This window comes from Triticum dicoccoides, chromosome 1B (genome assembly GCF_002162155.2).
Source record: "Triticum dicoccoides isolate Atlit2015 ecotype Zavitan chromosome 1B, WEW_v2.0, whole genome shotgun sequence".
In the NCBI taxonomy this organism is placed as follows: domain Eukaryota; kingdom Viridiplantae; phylum Streptophyta; class Magnoliopsida; order Poales; family Poaceae; genus Triticum; species Triticum dicoccoides.
In genome coordinates this window covers 34402596-34421996 of record NC_041381.1, presented here as the reverse complement: position 1 = coordinate 34421996, position 19401 = coordinate 34402596, and positions in this window count along the sequence as shown.

Sequence of the window (19401 nt, the reverse complement as noted above, 5' to 3'; positions counted from 1 at the left end):
GAGGGGGGCGGTGTGGTGGTGGTATTTGTGTTCGGGAGTCGCGTGGGATGGACGCGCGGTTCGCGGCATATTTTCTTTTCCTCCTCGCGCCATTTTCTCTCCCTTTTTCGGTGGCGGGCACCGACCGCGGGCGGGGCCCCGCGCGCCAGAGATAGATATTCTCTTCGGTCGGTCTGGGCTGCGCCGCTGCTGCGCTTGGTCCTCGTGCACCGCCCGCGGTGGCCACCCGTGCGCTCGGTGGGGTGGGGCCGCCCTAAGCATTAGCGTCTCATCAAGGACCAAGGCCAATTTGATTGAGGAAAGCTCATACATAGTAGCATCCAGTTGATGGTACGTATAAGTTGTAATAAAAATTATTTGCAACTTAGAAGTCAAAACACACATGAGATAAAATACGCGACTCAATCGGTATTATGATTTGTATTTTTTTTTTGGGTGAGAAAATCTGGAGCGGGAGGGGGTGCACGCACAGCCGTGCGATGGCTGCGTCGCACGGATGGTCGCACCAAGCGGCCGCAGGCAAGCCCCGTCCTTTTGTTTCGAACTCTGGCTATTCTTTTTGCCATTCAATACCGCAACTTCCTCCACCGCGGCCTCGACACCCCTCCTCTTTTTTGTCCGGCGGTCTCATCGGCGACAAGAGAAGTGCGGACCCGCCGTCTCGTTTTATTCTTGCTAGGTTTTGCTTCTCCGGCGACATCGACGAGGTGGTGCCGACGATGGCGTGCTGGAACAAGGTCGCTCCGGTCTTTCCCTACCTTGAGGATGTCCGATCCGACGCCGGCGAAGGACATGTGAGAGTTTGGTGTGGCGACTATGACATCTCTTTTTTGTGTTGATCTGTGACTTGGCCTGGTAGGTCCAACCCTCTGTGCCGGTGGTGAAAGATTGCAAGCATGTTCTGTGTGGGGTGATGCTTCAACGATTTTTAGATCTCGTCTCAAGGGACGGGTGACTATTGCGGTGTTCAAGACTGGTATGGCGAAGGCGTTCGCAGGTGTCGCTTTCCTTTATTCTTGATTCAATGCAATTTTCAATCTTCAGCGGGCGACGTTCAACAAGAGAAAGAAGAAGACCACTATAATTTTTAGACTGGTCATCTTACATCGAGTTGTCTATTCATTGTATTGCCCTTTGTTTTTCTTGATATTAATCAGATTTAAGATGTTTTTTGGATGTCTTTATTGAAGAAAATACTGTGCATCAAACATTCATGGATTAATCGGTAGTTCGAATTCCCTAATCCGGAAACAAACTTGTGGGGTGTTTGGGGATTTCAAAGGAACATCAGTGTAGAGTAAATTGAAAAAAAAAACACCTCAATTGTGGACCCTAAATCTAAAAACCACCATCGCCCGCACGGGCGCCGCCAGCCGGCTCTCCGGCCCCTCCTCCATGTGCCACCCTCGCCCGCAGGCGCTCTTCCGTCTGCCGCCCGATCCATGCGCCGCCGTCGGACAGGGCGCACCGCCCGTCGCTGCAGCTCCTGCCCGCCATGGACGGCGGACGCTCGGCTCACCGGCAGCCAACCAGCGCTGCCACTGAACCACCTGCAGGCTGTTCACGCGCGCCTCCTACGTGCTCGACTCGATTAGCAGCAGCCCGTGCCCCTTCTTTCCGCCATGGTCGAGCTTTCCGAGACCATCCTCTGCCTCCTTGCATTTTTTTTGCGGGTGCCTCCTTGCATTTGACCGAACACCTAGCACGCAGCGTGGCAAGAGGCGACGGCGCCGCCGGGTAGTCCGCCTCTGGGTCTTCAAGGTGCTTGCCGACGTCCACGGCCACCCCATGCTCGTCTTTCTCCCAGATCACGGACATCGCTGCACTGCCGCCGGGCCGCCGTCGTGCGCTGTCACCACCGCGCCGCCTCTGCGTCCGAACCGCCGTGCAGGCCCGAGCCCCGCCGCGCGTCTGAGCCGCTGTGCTCACGCCCTGGCCGTCGCGCTGCTCCGGGCCGCCGCCCGCGTCCGAGCGCCGGGGTCGCCGTTAGCCGTGCGCACGCAGCGCCATCCGAACTCGCCGGTGCACGGGTGCTCCCAGAGGCGGTCAGGTCGTTGAATCCATCAGCTAGTACATATAGCTGGCTATCGTCCATTTGAATCAATCCAGCAGCTTGTTATACACCCGTACGTGGGTATGTATTCACGGCTCAGTGCTCATCGCCGCACGAGGGCGGCGCCGGCATAACGACCCCATCGGCGGCGGCAGCGTTGGCTGTAATGGGCCAGTGCAGGACGCTGTCGGATGGGCCCTAAGTCAACCTAGCGGATCATTCAAACGGCGTGACGAGCGCTGCCTCCAGCCGGGCCAGCTGGCACCTGACAGTGGGATCCACCTGTCAGATTTTCACTCAAACTGCTCTAATCGATGGATTAGTGTTTTCCGAAATTGTCCGTAAAATGGTGGTGGTTTCTTTTAAAAAATAAAGGTGGGTTTCTAAATTAGGGTTCCAATTGTGGTATTTTTTTTGCAATTGTTGACGATACAAGTGGGCGACAATGGTGAAATCCTCACTGACTATGCAGCGCAAGCTTTGGAACTTTTGACGAAACCAACAGAAGCCGAGTGTTGTCAGTTGTCAGCTCATGATGTCCCTGGAGATGACGCTGCAAAAACAATTCGACTACGAGCTCTGGTTGGGAATAAAGTCATGCTCATCCTAGTTGATTCTGATAGCAATCACGACTTTGTTGATGCTAAATTGTTCAACGTGTTGCTCTCTGTTAGACTGTATTTACATGTGTATATTGTAACGTTGTATATCACCTCATTATATATATATGTGACAGGCCACCCCTAGAGGGTTGTGCCGGTTCCCCCCAAAGCCTATTGTCTTACATGGTATCACGCTAGGTTACGTCCGCTTTCGCCTAAAAATCCTAAACCGCCGCCGCCACCGCCGCCGCCGCCGCGCCCGCCGCCGCCGTCGCCCGACTGCTATGACGTCCGCCGCTGCGCCCGGCTCCACCGCCACCGGTTTTCTGCCGGCCTCCCTCGCGGCACTTCTCTCGAGGCCGCTGGATGCCGCCTCCCTTCAGGCGCCGATCGGGACACGGAGCGTCGGCTCCCTCTTCGCGCTCCCGCCGGCTGCTACTTCGCCCGGGCAGGAGCTTGTGGCCCACACCACCGCCGCCCCGTCAACCGCGGCTGTCGCGCCCTCGGCCACTGCGCCGCTGGTGGCGGAGGACGTCGCGCTGGCAGGCTTCGCGGCGTCAACCGCGGCCATCGCGCCCTCTGTCACCGCGCCGGCTGCCCCTCCGACTGTCTCCACGGTGTTCTCACCTCAGCCAGTCTCCTCGATGGGATCGCAGCCGCCGCCGCCGTTTCACTTCGGCCATCTCATCACCATCAAGTTGTCGTCGGACAATTACATCTTTTGGCGCGCGCAGGTTCTTCCGCTTCTTGGGAGTCACTACCTGCTTGGCTATGTCGACGACTCTCTCCCTTGCCCTCCTGCGCTGGTTGACAGCGTGCATGGTCCGGTCTATAATCCGGCTCACCGTGTCTGGACAGGGCAGGATCAGGCGAACCTCTCCTCCATCCAGGGGTCGCTCTCTCCGGCCGTTGCTGGGCTTGTTGTCTTCGCCAAGACGTCTCACGGGGCATGGACTATTCTTGAGCGCTCGTTTGCGGCACAGTCGCAGGCTCGTGTATCTGGGCTCCGTCGCCAACTTGGGGAGTGTCAGAAGCTTGACTCCACCGCCACTGAGTTCTACAACAAAGTCAAGAGTCTCACCGACACGCTGGCCTCCATTGGACAGCCCCTCACCGACTCCGAGTTCAACTCGTTTATCGTCAATGGTCTTGATGAGGAGTATGACGCCCTAGTCGAGATCATCAATGAGAGGGGCAACTCCACGCCCATGCCAGCACACGAGGTCTTTTCACGCCTCCTGCTTACTGAGCAACGAGTCGAGACGCGCCGATGCAGGGGCAACGGTGCCCTCTCGGCAAACGCCGCCACCAAGGGTGGTCGCTCATCTGCTTCATCCAGGGCTCCTTCGGGGCAGTCACCACCACCCGCCTCGGCCCCTCCTCCTACTGCGACGCTACCAGGGGCTGGTGGTCCACGTGTGTGCCAGCTTTGTGGTCGCGATGGGCACTGGGCCTCGAAGTGTCACAAGCGCTTCCAGCGGGGTTTTCTTGGTCTTGGCAATGACGGGAAGGATACACGCAACTTTGCTTGTCAGGTCGCCATGGCTGATCGTCCGCCGCCGCAGAAGCCACAGGGACACACTCAGTCCTACTCCATTGATCCCCACTGGTACATGGACTCTGGGGCGACAGAGCACCTGACCAGTGAGATGGGGAAGCTTCACACTCGTGAACCCTACCATGGCTCCGACAAAATCCACACCGCCAATGGAGCAGGTATGCACATCTCTCATATTGGTCAAGCATCACTTATCACTAGACATGCCAATAGGAGTCTTCAACTTCGCAATGTTCTTCGAGTTCCATCTGTGACACGTAATCTTTTTTCAGTTCCTAAACTCACTCGTGATAATAATGTGCTTTGTGAATTTCATCCTTTTGATCTTTTTATTAAGGATCGGGGCACGAGGGACATTCTTCTTAGTGGGCGGCTCTGCCAAGGTCTCTATCGTCTGGAGCATCCTGGCGTCGCTCGCGTCTTCAGTGGAGTTCGGGTATCTCCGTCACAGTGGCATGCTCGTCTTGGTCACCCGGCCACACCTATTGTCCGGCATGTTTTGCGTCGTCATGAGCTTCCTAGTGTGTCTAGTAATAAAGATGTAGCAGTGTGTGATGCTTGTCAGCAGGGGAAGAGTCATCAACTTCCTTTTTCGGAGTCCAGTCGTGAGGTGAAACATCCTTTAGAACTTGTGTTTTCAGATGTATGGGGTCCTGCTCAGACTTCTGTTAGTGGTCATAATTATTATATCAGTTTTGTTGATGCTTACAACCGCTTTACCTGGCTTTATCTTATCAAACGTAAATCTGATGTGTTTGACATTTTTGTTCAGTTCCAAAAACATGTTGAACGCCTTCTCAAGCACAAAATTGTTCATGTTCAGTCGGACTGGGGTGGCGAGTATCGCAACCTCAACTCCTTCTTTCAGTCGCTTGGGATCACTCACCGTTTAGCATGTCCACATACACATCAGCAGAATGGTTCAGTAGAACGTAAGCATCGTCACATTGTTGAAGCTGGTCTGACTCTTTTGGCCCATGCATCTGTTCCGTTTCGTTTTTGGAGTGATGCTTTCACCACTGCATGTTTTCTCATCAATCGTACTCCCACTCGTGTTTTGAATATGAAGACTCCCATTGAAGTTCTCCTTAATGAACAACCGGACTACACCTTTCTCAAGGTGTTTGGGTGTGCTTGCTGGCCCCATCTCCGTCTATATAACAAGCGTAAGTTCGAGTTTCGTTCCAAGAAGTGTGTTTTTCTTGGTTATAGCTCTCTTCATAAAGGATACAAATGTCTTCATGTTCCCACTAATCGTGTCTACATCTCTCGGGATGTTGTGTTTGATGAGCATGTTTTTCCCTTTGCCAACCTCCCTGTGTCCACTACCGAGCCACCTGTCATGCATTCATCCTCTGTTGCTTCTGACCAATTTGATGATGTTGCATATTCTCCTCTATTGTTGCCTAACCATGGTGCAGGCACTGGTCGTGGGGCTCGTTTGGAGATTCTGGAAGCGCCATCTTCCTCTTCGTCGCCATCGCCTTCATCCTCGGCACCTTCTGTTGTGCATGAGGAGCACATGGCGCCCCTGCATGGCCTCGGTTTCCGTGCTCATGCACGGCCGATCGATGTCCTGGCCCGGTCGCCTCTGGCTTCTGGGCTGCCTTCGCCATCGTCGCGCCCTGCAACCCCGCCGACTGGGCCGGCCTCCTCGGTCCCCGTCTCGCCCAGGGCGTCGGGGCAGTCATCACCAGGCCTGGCCTCGCCCGCCCCTGCCTCGCCCAGGGTGTCTGGGCCCTTCTCACCAGGGCCGGCCTCGCCTGCTCTCGCCTCGCCAAGGCCGTCTGGGCCGGTGTCACCGGAGCTGGCCTCGCCCACCCTCGGTTCGCCCATGGCCTCTGAGCCCCTGTCGTCGGGCCAGTCTTCGCCATGCAGCCCGGAGTCGTCTGTCCCGAGCTCGCCTGAGGTGATTCCTGCATCTCCGGCGACCGTCACGTCTCCGTCACCTTCGCCTCCGCCAGCTCCTGCTGCTGCTCTACGTCCACATACGCGCAGTCGGAGTGGCATTTTTCAGCCTAAGCAACGTCACGATGGCACAGTTGCTTGGTTAGCGGCGTGCATGTCTGCTGCTCTCGCAGATCCATCCTCTGAGCCACGCACGTATCAAGCTGCTATGCGCATTCCTCATTGGAGAGAGGCCATGGAGCAGGAGTATCAAGCGCTTCTTCGCAATCAGACATGGACTCTTGTTCCTCCACAATCACGGGTAAATGTCATTGATTCCAAATGGGTTTTCAAAGTGAAGAGGCATTCTGATGGGTCCATTGAGCGCTATAAGGCTCGTCTGGTTGCTCGTGGTTTTTGACAGCGTTTTGGACTTGACTATGAAGACACCTTCAGTCCAGTGGTCAAGCCTACTACCATCAGACTCCTTCTCTCTCTGGCTGTTACTCGAGGTTGGTTTCTTCGTCAGCTTGATGTTCAAAATGCTTTTCTTCATGGTGTCTTGGCGGAGGAGGTTTACATGCGCCAGCCTCCGGGTTTCTCTGATCCGGATCGCCCTGATCATCTCTGTCGTCTGTCCAAGGCAATTTATGGTCTGAAACAGGCTCCTCGTGCTTGGCATGCTCGTCTTGCAATGGCTCTTCGTGCTCATGGTTTTGCATCATCAACTGCTGACTCCTCATTGTTTCTTCTTCAAAGGCCTGAGGTTACTATGTACTTGTTGGTCTATGTAGATGATATCATTTTGGTCAGCTCCTCTCAGTCGGCTGCTACTGCGCTTGTTCGCTCACTTGGCGCTGATTTTGCGGTCAAGGACCTTGGGAAGCTTCATTACTTTCTTGGTGTGGAGGTTACTTCTCGTGCTGCTGGCCTTGTTATGACGCAGAAGAAGCACTCTCTGGATTTGTTGCAGCGAGCTGGGATGCTTAAGTGCAAACCGACGACTACACCCATGTCTACCACTGATAAGCTCAATGCTGTTGATGGTGTGCTTCTTTCTTCTTCTGATGCGACCGAGTACCAGAGTATTGTTGGTGGGCTCCAGTACTTGACGATCACGCGACCAGACATTTCCTATGCTGTTAACCGAGTCTGCCAGTATCTGCAGTCACCCCGTGACACTCATTGGTCTGCTGTTAAGCGGATTTTGCGCTATATTCGTTTCACGGTGGCTCATGGTTTGCATATTCGGCCGTCTGACTCTGGTTGTCTTTCAGCATATTCTGATGCAGACTGGGCTGGCAATCCGGATGACAGGCGATCCACGGGGGGTTATGCTGTCTTCTTTGGCTCTAACCTGATTGCCTGGAGTGCTCGGAAACAGGCTACTGTCTCGCGTAGCAGTACTGAGGCTGAGTATAAGGCTGTGGCCAATGCCACATCAGAGATTATCTGGGTACAGTCCTTGCTTCAGGAGTTAAGTATACCCCAGTCACAGCCTCCTGTTCTTTGGTGTGATAACATCGGTGCTACATACCTTTCTGCAAATCCGGTATTCCATGCCCGAACGAAACACATTGAAGTTGACTATCACTTTGTGCGTGAACGTGTCTCTCAGAAGCAACTACAGATCAAGTTTATTTCTTCCAAGGATCAACTTGCTGACATCTTCACCAAGTCATTGCCTTTGCCACAGTTTGAGACTTGCAGGCGCAATCTTACCCTTCTAGATTCATTAGAAAGTGGCTAAGATTGAGGGAGGGTGTTAGACTGTATTTACATGTGTATATTGTAACGTTGTATACCACCTCATTATATATATATGTGATAGGCCACCCCTAGAGGGTTGTGCCGGTTCCCCCCAAAGCCTATTGTCTTACACTCTCTCCCTCTCTGTCTCCCTCACTCCCTCCCTCCCTCCCTCCTGACAACATTGTGCAGAATCTGTATTGGTGGACTCGGGGCAATTCCTTTTCCACTACTATGTGTATGTTGAACTTAGGTGATGATGTTGTTCTGGGGTTTGATTGGTTAAAATTCCACAATCCTATAACAGGTGATTACAATAGCAAAACTCTACAATTCATGAGGAGGGCGTTTATGTTACTCCTTAGGGTATTCAATCACGAGATTCATTTTATTTAAAAGATATGTCTCTGGAACAACTTATCAAGTCGTGGCGGGCAATGATATTTAGGCGATGGCAGCGGTTGATCTTGCTGACGACAAGTGCCAGTCACCACAATTATACCCTTCGAGATCCGTTTTGGAGGTGGAGATGGAGCAGGAATGGAGATTGATCTTGGAGGAATGACATGGTGATGACGGTGGCTAGGGTTGGACAGGAATTTATAAGACCTCTCACAAAGCCTCCTCCATAGATGTAAGTTGCCTCCTTTGATCCAAGGGCTCAAGGTGAGCCAAATCCTCTCCCAAACCCTTTCTTATCACCCAAGGACCGCCTGGGAATAAATGGGGATGAAATCGGCGAAGAATCATGACAAGAGAGGCAACTTTTGGTGTTGTCTTGGGGCGGTGCGAGCGCCGATACTGTTGGAGTTGTGTCGAATATTGTGTACAAGGTAGGTTACAGTTGGACTATGAGTTGTATTGTGTTTACATAGAATGTGAAGTTGTGTCCGAATAGGACACTTGTATCCTAGACCTCTCATATATAGTGGGGGTAGACACACGATGTAACCTATGCCAACATAATAGCACAGGCTCGCAAGGGGGAGCCGGCGGCGTGTGCCGGCACCCGGATGATCGGTGTGCGGTATTGTGACGGTGTCACGGGGAGGAGCGCCCGTAGTCAGGCTGCAGGGATGTAGCCATATCGGTGAACCTCGTTAATAAATCTCGGTGTCGTGCTCGTGTGATTGCTTGGTCCTCGGATGATCGACGACATGCCTCGGTTTTATTCTAACAGGTACGACATCCATGCTCGTACAAACCGTCATGTTTGGCTCTGGACTTCTTCGGTAAAACAAACGCAACTTTCTCATACATACACTGTTTTTGACGTTCTTCAACTCGTTATAATCGTGAGAGCGACGCCGACGCACTGGTGGTAATAGATTTCACTTTGGAGCATTTTGGGAAATTACTTTTTTGACCTCCTAAATGGCTAAGTTTGATGTCCACATTCCTCTGTATTGAACCCATCTTTGGCCTCTTTCATCGTACTTGGTCCTAGATTGCTTGAAAACGCCTATGGACACAAGAAAGCAAAAAAAAAAAAAAACTCATAGACACCAAAAATAAAACACTAATTATGCAATGCTCGCATATAGAGTAAAATCTGGCAATCAAGCATAATGGACATGTATTTGTTTAAATGGGACATGATATATGAATAAAACATGCAACAAACAATCTCTAAAAAATTGTAAAATATAGAGCCATGAGACCCCAAAACAAATGAATGCTAACTGACCTGGCGGCAGAACATGTGCCGAAGCGAGATCGAGTGCACGCTGGATCACATAAGCAACTAATCAACTAATCACGTGTCTACATATACTTAGGTAGTTGTTCCCTGCTACTTTGTTTATCTCGATATGCACATATGCCACCTTGTGAAGGCGCACCTTAATCCACTTCATCAGAGGCCGGCCATCACAAGCATGAAAAAAAAATTCCATCATATGATGGTTCTTTTATATTCACTAAATGTTTTTCTTTTTTGTGGGGATCACTAAATGTATTTTAACCACGATACCCTAGTAATAGAAGTTTAGCGGCCATCCGTCCACTCAAACACGCACCTACATGTAATGCAGCAGATGATGGTACATCATGGTCTTTACAACTGACGCATCAGGGGATGGGTAGAGAATAATTTAGACTAGTAACATGTATATGTTACTATCTTCATACTTCCTCCGTTCCTAAATATAAGTTTTTTTTTAAAGATTTTATGAAAGAAAAATGAGTGAATCTACACTTTAAAATATGTCTATATACATCGTATGTAGCTTATATTGAAATCTCTAAAAATACTTATATTTAGAAACGGAGGGAGTAGTTGTTAGGTCCTGTTCTGAACCTATCTGAGCTTCTCAAACCCACAAAATCAACTTCTGGAGCTAGCTTCGAACTCCACCTGGCGATTGGCAAACCGTCCAGCACGCATGTAGCTTCTCCCAGAGATTTGACTTAGTTGGGAAGGTGATGTCTGCTAGAACTACGTGGTATTTTCCAAAAGAGGAATGGATGATGCAGTATAGCGACGATAGGTATTTCTCTCAGTGATGAGATCAAGGTTACCGAACCAGTAGGAGAACCTTCTCACAGCACGTAAACAGCACCTGCACACAAATAACAAATACTCGCAACCCGGCGTGTTAAAAGGATTGTCAACCCCTTTCGGGTACGACGCCTCAAGCTAGGCAAATAACATGAGGTAAAAGTGGTAGATAAGATAAATAGATCGCGGAACAAATAAATTGCAGTGAGGTATTTTTGTATTTTTGCTTTAATAGATCTGAAAATAAATGCAAAGGAAAATAGATCGCAAAGGCAAATATGATGAAAAGAGACCCGGGGGTTGTAGGTTTCACTAGTGGCTTCTCTCGAGAAAAATAGCAAACGGTGAAAAAATAATTACTGTTGGGCAATTGATAGAACTTCAAATAATCATGACGATATTCACGCAATGATCATTATATAAGCATCACGTCCAAGATTAGTAGACCGACTCCTGTCTGCATCTACTACTATTACTCCACACATCGACCACTATCCAGTATGCATTTAGTGTATTAAGTTCATGGAGAAACGGAGTAATGCAATAAGAATGATGACATGATGCAGACAAGATCTATTTATGTAGAAATAGACCCCATCTTGTTATCCTTAATAGAAACGATACATACGTGTCGTTTCCCTTTCTGTCGCTGGGATCAAGCACCGTAAGATCGAGTCCATCACAACACACATTTTCCCATTGCAAGATAAATAGATCAAGTTGGCCAAACAAACCCAAATGTCGCTGGGATCACTTTGAGTATATAAGAGATCAAAGAAGACTCAAATAATTTTCATGGATAAAAACATAGATCTGATCATAAACTCAAAGTTCATCAGATCCCAACAAACACACCGCAAAAAGACTTACATCATATGGATCTCCAAGAGACCATTGTATTCATAATCAAGAGAGAGAGAGGAAGCCCGTTCGGTTCGACACTCTTACTAATCGAAAAGGGCTACAATTGACCCCATACACTTGTGGGTCATCATCTTTTCATTCCAATTATTTTAGTTCACTATTGTTCCCTAATTTTGAAGCAATTCAATTCGATTGAGGTATTCAATTATGGATTTGATTTACGGTTTTGATCGACCCAATCTTTTTCCAAATCAATTAGCAGCAACTGACCTACAGAAACATATTAATCCCGTGCACCCTCCCACCACCTAAAAAAGGAAACGCCACCTTGTGATACTATAGTACCAATATAATACATGCATCTATCGACGCAGAAATTTCCACACGTAAACATGGATTTACTAGTAGATAACACAGAATGACATCAAGAAAAGGCCCATCAAATCATAGAATTATAACAAAAAACACACTCCATCATCTCCCCGCCCCGACAGATTAAATATTCCATCAATTCCAAAATATAAGTGGTATTAGTTTTTTGGAGAGTCAAATTCCTTTCACTTAATTTGACCAAGTTCAATGCCAAAAATGTCAACATCCACAATTTTAAACAAAAAAATATGAATATTCAGGATATCGCTTATTGTTAGCGTCCCGGTGAGCCTAGGATTAGAGATTAATCGGAAATCGGTTGATTAATCAATTTTGTCGATCGATTATTAATCAACCATTTTTTGCAAATCTCAGGTTCCCTACACTAAAATTTGCTATATTCAACATCAAAAAAATATTGGCCAAAGGTGTTACCTTGATTCGTAGCCTCTGAATTCTCATATAATCGCAAAGAAAATAGGGCAATAGTAGATATTACTAAACCAGGTCCGCGAAACACAAATAAACATAGTTTTTGCAAAAAGTAGTGCTAGAAATAAGCTTGATTTCTCAGTAGATTCTCGATAAAATCGCTTGTCCGAGCGATAAATCAGCCCAAACGATAAACGATGAAGATAAGGCATAATCTTATCGGTCCCCCCAGGAGTAGCGATAAATGGGACAATAAATCGCTGAATCCGGAGATTTTTTGAACAGTGAATATTCATTTCATGGTGAATATAACCATACAAGTTTGGTATTATGGATTTTGATATATTTCTCTACAAAATTTACCAAACTTAAAAATGTTTGACTTTCAAAAATGTAATACACCTTATATTTTGAAATAGAGTGGGTATTTTTTTTAGGGAATTCAACAACAACAAGGGCGCAACAAAGTGCACCAGACCCTTCTAGTTATACATTATGTCCGAAAGATTTTTGAATACCTAAGAAGATTCAATTTTCATGGGAGCAACTTCACACGGCATACTAATAGTCTATATAATCTGGGAGCAAATTCATATGTCATGCATGTCATAATGAAATATATATATTAACCAGATTTCTATATTCAAATTAATGCATAACTTTTTATTTTATAAACTAGTGGAATCTTTTGTATACCCCAAATTATACTAGTCACATCTAGACGAGCTTATCAAATATCAAATCATATGTGTGTAAGTAGAGTGTGCAATTTTCAATGTCCTTCGATAATTTCAATAACAGTGTTATTTGAAGTATAAATACAAATCATGCACATGTTGCCAATTTGTTAATAAACCCAAGTTGCAAGACACATTAGCCATACCCTAGACGTTTATATAATCTTACCCAATAATACACTGGAAACCAATATTAATATTTTTGCTAGATTGTATGCTTTACAAATCTCCATCATGATATTTAATTATATCAATATATATGGACACACGTACATGGAATATATATTTATACACTATATAGTTAATAAAATTTTAAAAAATTAATTCAAAGAGAACTTTTTATATTATTCAATTTAAATTTAGGAGAAACAAAATTTTGTAATATACATTTGCGTATCAAACAGAGAACACTATAAGTATTATTTATCGAAATTTTTATGTTGTTGACTATGCTAGCTAAGTAATATAAGGTTACTAATTAAAGTTATAGTATTATACAACTAGCTTAAATAAGTATAAAAAATATTATAAAGATATATATTTTACTACACCCCGGGTCCAAAATTGTGAGGCGCGATTGGCGGGCAACTTGCTACTATTGGACGGCAACCCACACACACGCGCGCGACCACCCACCCGCCTTCAGTGGCCTTGGACTCCTTCACCGTCCTTGGGGCGATCTGAAGGAACCCGCGCCAGATCCGCGAGGTAAGAACGTCAGATCCCGAAGCAGAGATAGAAGAGAAGAGGGGAGTGGTAGAAGGAGAGGGAGAGGGAGGAGCCTGGTCCGGTGATCTGGCCGGTGAACTGCTCCTCGGATCTGGGGTGAGGAGCGGAAGGAGATGGCTGACAATTCCTGCCATGAAGCGAACTGTTAGAAAAGAGAGGAGGAAAGAGGAAGATGATGGTAATGGTGAACTGCAGGAGGGAGGAGGTGGGAGTCAGCAGTTACCGATATGAGATGAGCGGCGAAGTCGGGTGTCTCCTTCGGGTTCTCTCACAGGGAGGAACCCCACCGCAAGATTCAGCGCTGTCCACTCATGATGCGTGAGATCGGCATCGACATGGTATAATTCCCATTCCCTCTCGCACCCCCTACCCCTACCCCTAAGCGGACCCATCATGGACTGTTGATTAAGTTGTTCGGGGATGAACTGTTACTTTCTGCTGAATTAGGTGATTGTGTTTCGTGGATGAACTGTTGCCTTTTGCTGAATTAGGTGATTATGTTTGTGGATGAACTATTACTTTCTGCCGAATTATGTCCGACTGTATTCTTAGTTCTGGTAAATAGGCGCTTTAGAGCATCTCCAATAGATGGTCCAAATTTTGGTGGTCCAAACCAATGATGGTCCAAATTTGAAGCCCAAAAAGTGTTTTTTACATCTCCGAAAAAGGCTCAACTTCAACAGATGGTCCAAAACGGAGATTTAAAAAAAGAGCAACTCCAACAGATAGTCCAAAACAAAGATTAAAATGACCAACTACTACTTCATCTCAACATAGTTCAAACATGAAATTCAACATAATTTCATACACAAATTTTACTACTACTTATTCAAACTACTAGATGAAACTACTCCTCGTCGTCGGAGCTGCGGAACTGCTCCCAGAACTCGTCCTTGGTAGGGTCATCGCACCCCTCATCCTCCTCCTCGGAGTCACCCCAGTCCTCATCCGACGACTCGATAGGGATCACAGTCGATGGGCCGGCCTCGCCCTCCTTCTTCACCCCTGCGGCACGAGCCACTCCACCACCGCCTGGGACTCTGATACGTCTCCGTCGTATCTACTTTTCCAAACACTTTTGCCCTTGTTTCGGACTCTAACTTGCATGATTTAAATGGAACTAACCCGGACTGACGTTGTTTTCAGTAGAACTGCCATGGTGTTATTTTTGTGCAGAAATAAAAGTTCTCGGAATGACCTGCAAATCCACGGAGCAACTTTTCAGAATTAATAAAAAATACTGGCGAAAGAATTAGCATCAGGGGCCCCACACCCTGGTCACGAGGGTGGGGGGCGCGCCCCCTCCCCTAGGGCGCGTGCCCCTGCCTCGTGGGCCCCCCTGGATGTCTACCAACCTCAACTCCAACTCCATATATTTGCTTTCGCAGAGAAAAAAATAAGAGAAGAAGGATTCATCACGTTTTACGATACGGAGCCGCCGCCAAGCCCTAAAACCTCTCGGGAGGGCCGATCTGGAGTCTGTTCGGGGCTCCGGAGAGGGGAATCCGTCGCCGTCGTCATCATCAACCATCCTCCATCACCAATTTCTTGATGCTCATCGCCGTGCATGAGTAATTCCATCGTAGGCTTGCTAGACGGTGATGGGTTGGATGAGATTTACCATGTAATTAAGTTAGTTTTGTTAGGGTTTGATCCCTAGTATCCACTATGTTCTGAGATTGATGTTGCTATGACTTTGCTATGCTTAATGCTTGTCACTAGGGCCCGAGTGCCATGATTTCAGATCTGAACCTATTATGTTTTCATGAATATATGTGAGTTCTTGATCCTATCTTGCAAGTCTATAGTCACCTATTATGTGTTATGATCCGTTAACCCCGAAGTGACAATAATCGGGATACTTACCGGTGATGACCGTAGTTTGAGGAGTTCATGTATTCACTAAGTGTTAATGCTTTGATCCGGTTCTCTATTAAAAGGAGGCCTTAATATCCCTTAGTTTCCATTAGGACCCCGCTGCTACGGGAGGGTAGGACAAAAGATGTCATGCAAGTTCTTTTCCATAAGCACGAATGACTATATTCGGAATACATGCCTACATTATATTGATTAACTGGAGCTAGTTCTGTGTCACCCTATGTTATAACTATTACATGAGGAATCACATCCAACATAATTATCCATCACTGATCCAATGCCTACGAGCTTTTCACATATTGTGCTTTGCTTAGTTACTTTACCGTTGCTACTGTTACGATTACTACAAAACTGATACTGTTACTTTTGCTACTATTACCGTTACTTCCATACCACTTGGCTACTAAATACCTTACTGCAGATACTAAGTTATCCAGGTGTGGTTGAATTGACAACTCAACTGCTAATACTTGAGAATATTCTTTGGCTCCCCTTGTGTCGAATCAATAAATTTGGATTGAATACTCTACCCTCGAAAATTGTTGCGATCCCCTATACTTGCAGGTTATCAGACTCGACCTCTGGGAAGTTGAGGTCTGTCTTCGGCCGTCCGGCACGCCACACTGCCACGTCATAGGCACGCGCGACCTCATCGGTGGTGGGATATGTGTCAAGCCACCAACGTCCCCCGACATCGGAGAACTCCACTCCGAAGTTCTCGGAGGGCTTCGCCCTCAGGCCGAAGAAACTGGACTTGCCCTTCGGCGTCTTCTTCGGCTGGTGCTAGGGCATGAGTGATGCATGGACGTTATTATGATGCAGTACTTGTTTCTGGTTTGCACACAAAGTAAATCTTTTTCACGACTGTGCTCTTAGTTTCTGATTTAGGGAACACCTAAATCTGAACACAAGCCAACCTAATTGCCCTCTTCGTTCTTCTAATTTGTTTATTAGGGTGTTCCTTGACCTTTTAGCTGTTATTACTTCTTGAGGTCAGCATTATGTGCAATCTGCGTACCTCGGTTTACCAAGATAATCGGCGCCACAACTATTCTGTCGGTTGCCAAGTATATAATGGCAGGCTTCCATGTTTTTAGTTTGAGGTTTGCCGCAGGGTGTTTCAGAATTCTAGCCTCTCTGCTCGAGAGGTTTGCCATCTTGCAAAAGCTGAGCTTCGCCTCCTTCAGGAGGCGCAGGAGTAGTCCCCTTTGTCTTAGTAGAAGGCTTACCAAGAACAGAGGAACGGAGGGCTGCTTATGTTACCATGACGGAGGCCTCAGAGTTGGAGGCGACCCCGCGAGCAAGGAGGAGGAGACGGATTTGGTGGCACTTCTCCTCGCTCCCTTCTCTCTCTTTCGGCTGCGGCGACTACTGGGGAAGGGGAGGGGGTTGGGTGGTGGGAGGAGGGAGGCGGTGTGGTGGTGGTATTTGTGTGAGGGAGTCGCGTGGGATGGACGCGCGGTTCGCGGCATATTTTCTTTTCTTTTCTTTTTCTCCTCGTGCCATTTTCTCTCTCTTTTTCGGTGGAGGGCACCGACCGCGGGCGGGGCCCGCGCTCTAGAGATAGATATTCTTTCTCTTCGGTCGGCCTGGGCTGCGCTTGGCTGGTTCCTATTTGGCCGTTACAGGCGTTTTTGCTAACGGGCGCATACCCCCCTTCGCGCTGGGCTGGCCCATCTGCTCTTTTCTCTCTTCTGTTTTTCGCACAAAAAAAGAGGCTACGGTGAGACTCGAACACAGGACCTGCCGCCTAAAATTAGTTCGCACTTACCATCCCGCCACCGATTCACACGTGACTACTGACATCTCTTCCTTCTATTATTCCCTATTTTTCTTTTTTCTTTTCTTCTTTAATCTTCTTCCTGGTTCGATGTTTTTCTAAAAAATTCGTGACTATTACTTAAAAATCGATGAACTTCTTATCAAATTCGATGATCCTTTTTCAAAATTGATGAATTTTTCTTCAATTCCATGAACATTTCTTTGAGTTTGATGACCTTTTCTTCAAATTTGATGAACTTTTCTGAAAACTTGATATGAACTTTTTTAAAAATTGATGAACTTTTCTTCAAATTCAATGTACTTTTTTCAAGTTTGATGAACTTTTCTTCAAATTTGATGAGCTTTTTTGAAAACTTGATATGAACTTTTTTCAAAATGGATGAACTTTTCTTCAAATTTTATGAACTTTTTTCAAACCCGGTGAACTTTTTTTAAAATCGATGAACTTTTCTTCAAATTTGATGAACTTTTTTCAAGTTTGATGAACTTTTTTTAAAATCGATGAACTTTTCTTCAAATTTGATGAACTTTTTTTCAAAATTGATGAACTTTTTTCAAACTCGATGAACTTTTTTATAAATTGATGAGCTTTTCTTCAAATTAAATGAACTTTTTTCAAAAGCGTTGAACTCTTTTCAATATCGATGAATCTTTTTTTAAGTATGTGAATCGTTCTTAAAAAATGATGAACATTTTTAAATTCACGATTTTTTCTAAATAATTCAAACTTTAAGTGATCTAATGGTTGGTGCTTTATATTGATCAAAAACATGCAGCTGGTCTAGTGGTTACCGAACCTGGCACGTAGATTGAGTGACCCGAGTTCGAATCCTGTGTTAGGCATATTTTCTCCCGGTTTATTTTTTTACTACAGGTTCGCTGCACAGTACGTTCACGGGCCGGCCCAACAGGGCGCTGCGTAGGCGCCAGGGACCTGTTCGGGCGCATATGGCGCCGAACAGGAGCTCTCCTGCGCTTGGTCCTCCTGCACCGCCCACGGTGGCCACCCGTGTGCTCGGTGGGCCCTCGGCCGGATGGGCCCACGCATCGCATACGCGTTTCAAGGACCCAAACTCACGCATGGCAGCGAATCCTGTGTTAGTCATGTTTTCTCCCGGTTTATTTTTTTACTACAGGTTCGCTGCACAGTACGTTCATGGGCCGGCCCAACAGGGCGCTGCGTGGGCGCCAGGGACCTGTTCGGGCGCATAAGGCGCCGAACAGGAGCACTCTTGCGCTTGGTCATCCTGCACCGGCCACGGTGGCCACCCGTGTGCTCGGTGGGCCCTCGGCCCGATGGGCCCACGCATCACATACGCGTTTCAAGGACCCAAACTCACGCATGGCAGCGAATCATGTGTTAGGCATATTTTCTCCCGCTTTATTTTTTGCTACAGGTTCACTGCATAGTACGTTCACGGGCCGACCCAACAGGGCGCTGCGTGGGCGCCAAGGACCTGTTCGGGCGCATAAGGCGCCGAACAAGAGCTCTCCTGTGCTTGGTCCTCCTGCACCGCCCACGGTGGCCACCCGTGTGCTCGGTGGGCCCTCGGTTGGATGGGCCCACGCATCGCATCCGCGTTTCAAGGACCCAAACTCATGCATGGCAGCAGCCAACAACTCTTCGCCAGTCACTGTTAAACCCCGCTAAACAACCCCGCTAAACGTAAGGCGGTGAGGGAGTACGTGGATTCGCTACATGTTAGCTCGATATGCTTACAAGAAACTAAACTGGAGATTTGTGACATCTACATAGTTATGCAATGCTTGCGCCCATCTTTTGATGGTTGATTATCTCCCGACAAATGATAGGAGAGGGGGTATTCTTACCGCCCGGAGATCCTCGATGATCTCGGTGGAACAAGTTGTCGGTGTCAAAACCGACCGATCTCGGGTAGGGGGTCCCGAACTGTGCGTCTGAGGATCGAGGGTAACAAGGGACAAGTGGGACATAATGTTTACCCAGGTTCGGGCCCTCTTAATGGAGGTAAAACCCTATGTCCTGCTTGATTGTATTTGATGAGTATAGGGGTTACAAGAGTTGATCTACCTCGAGATCGTAATGGCTAAACACTAACAGTCTAGCCTATGAGAATTCTAATAACCTCTACGGACTAAACCCTATGGTTTATATACACACCGGGGGGGGCTAGGTTTGTACAAAGTCGGTTTGTGGGGGAAGGAAACAACATATCGGGACACCAATCTTGCCGTCCACGCATAAGGGATTCCTACCCGGACATGGGGGAAAGTCTACT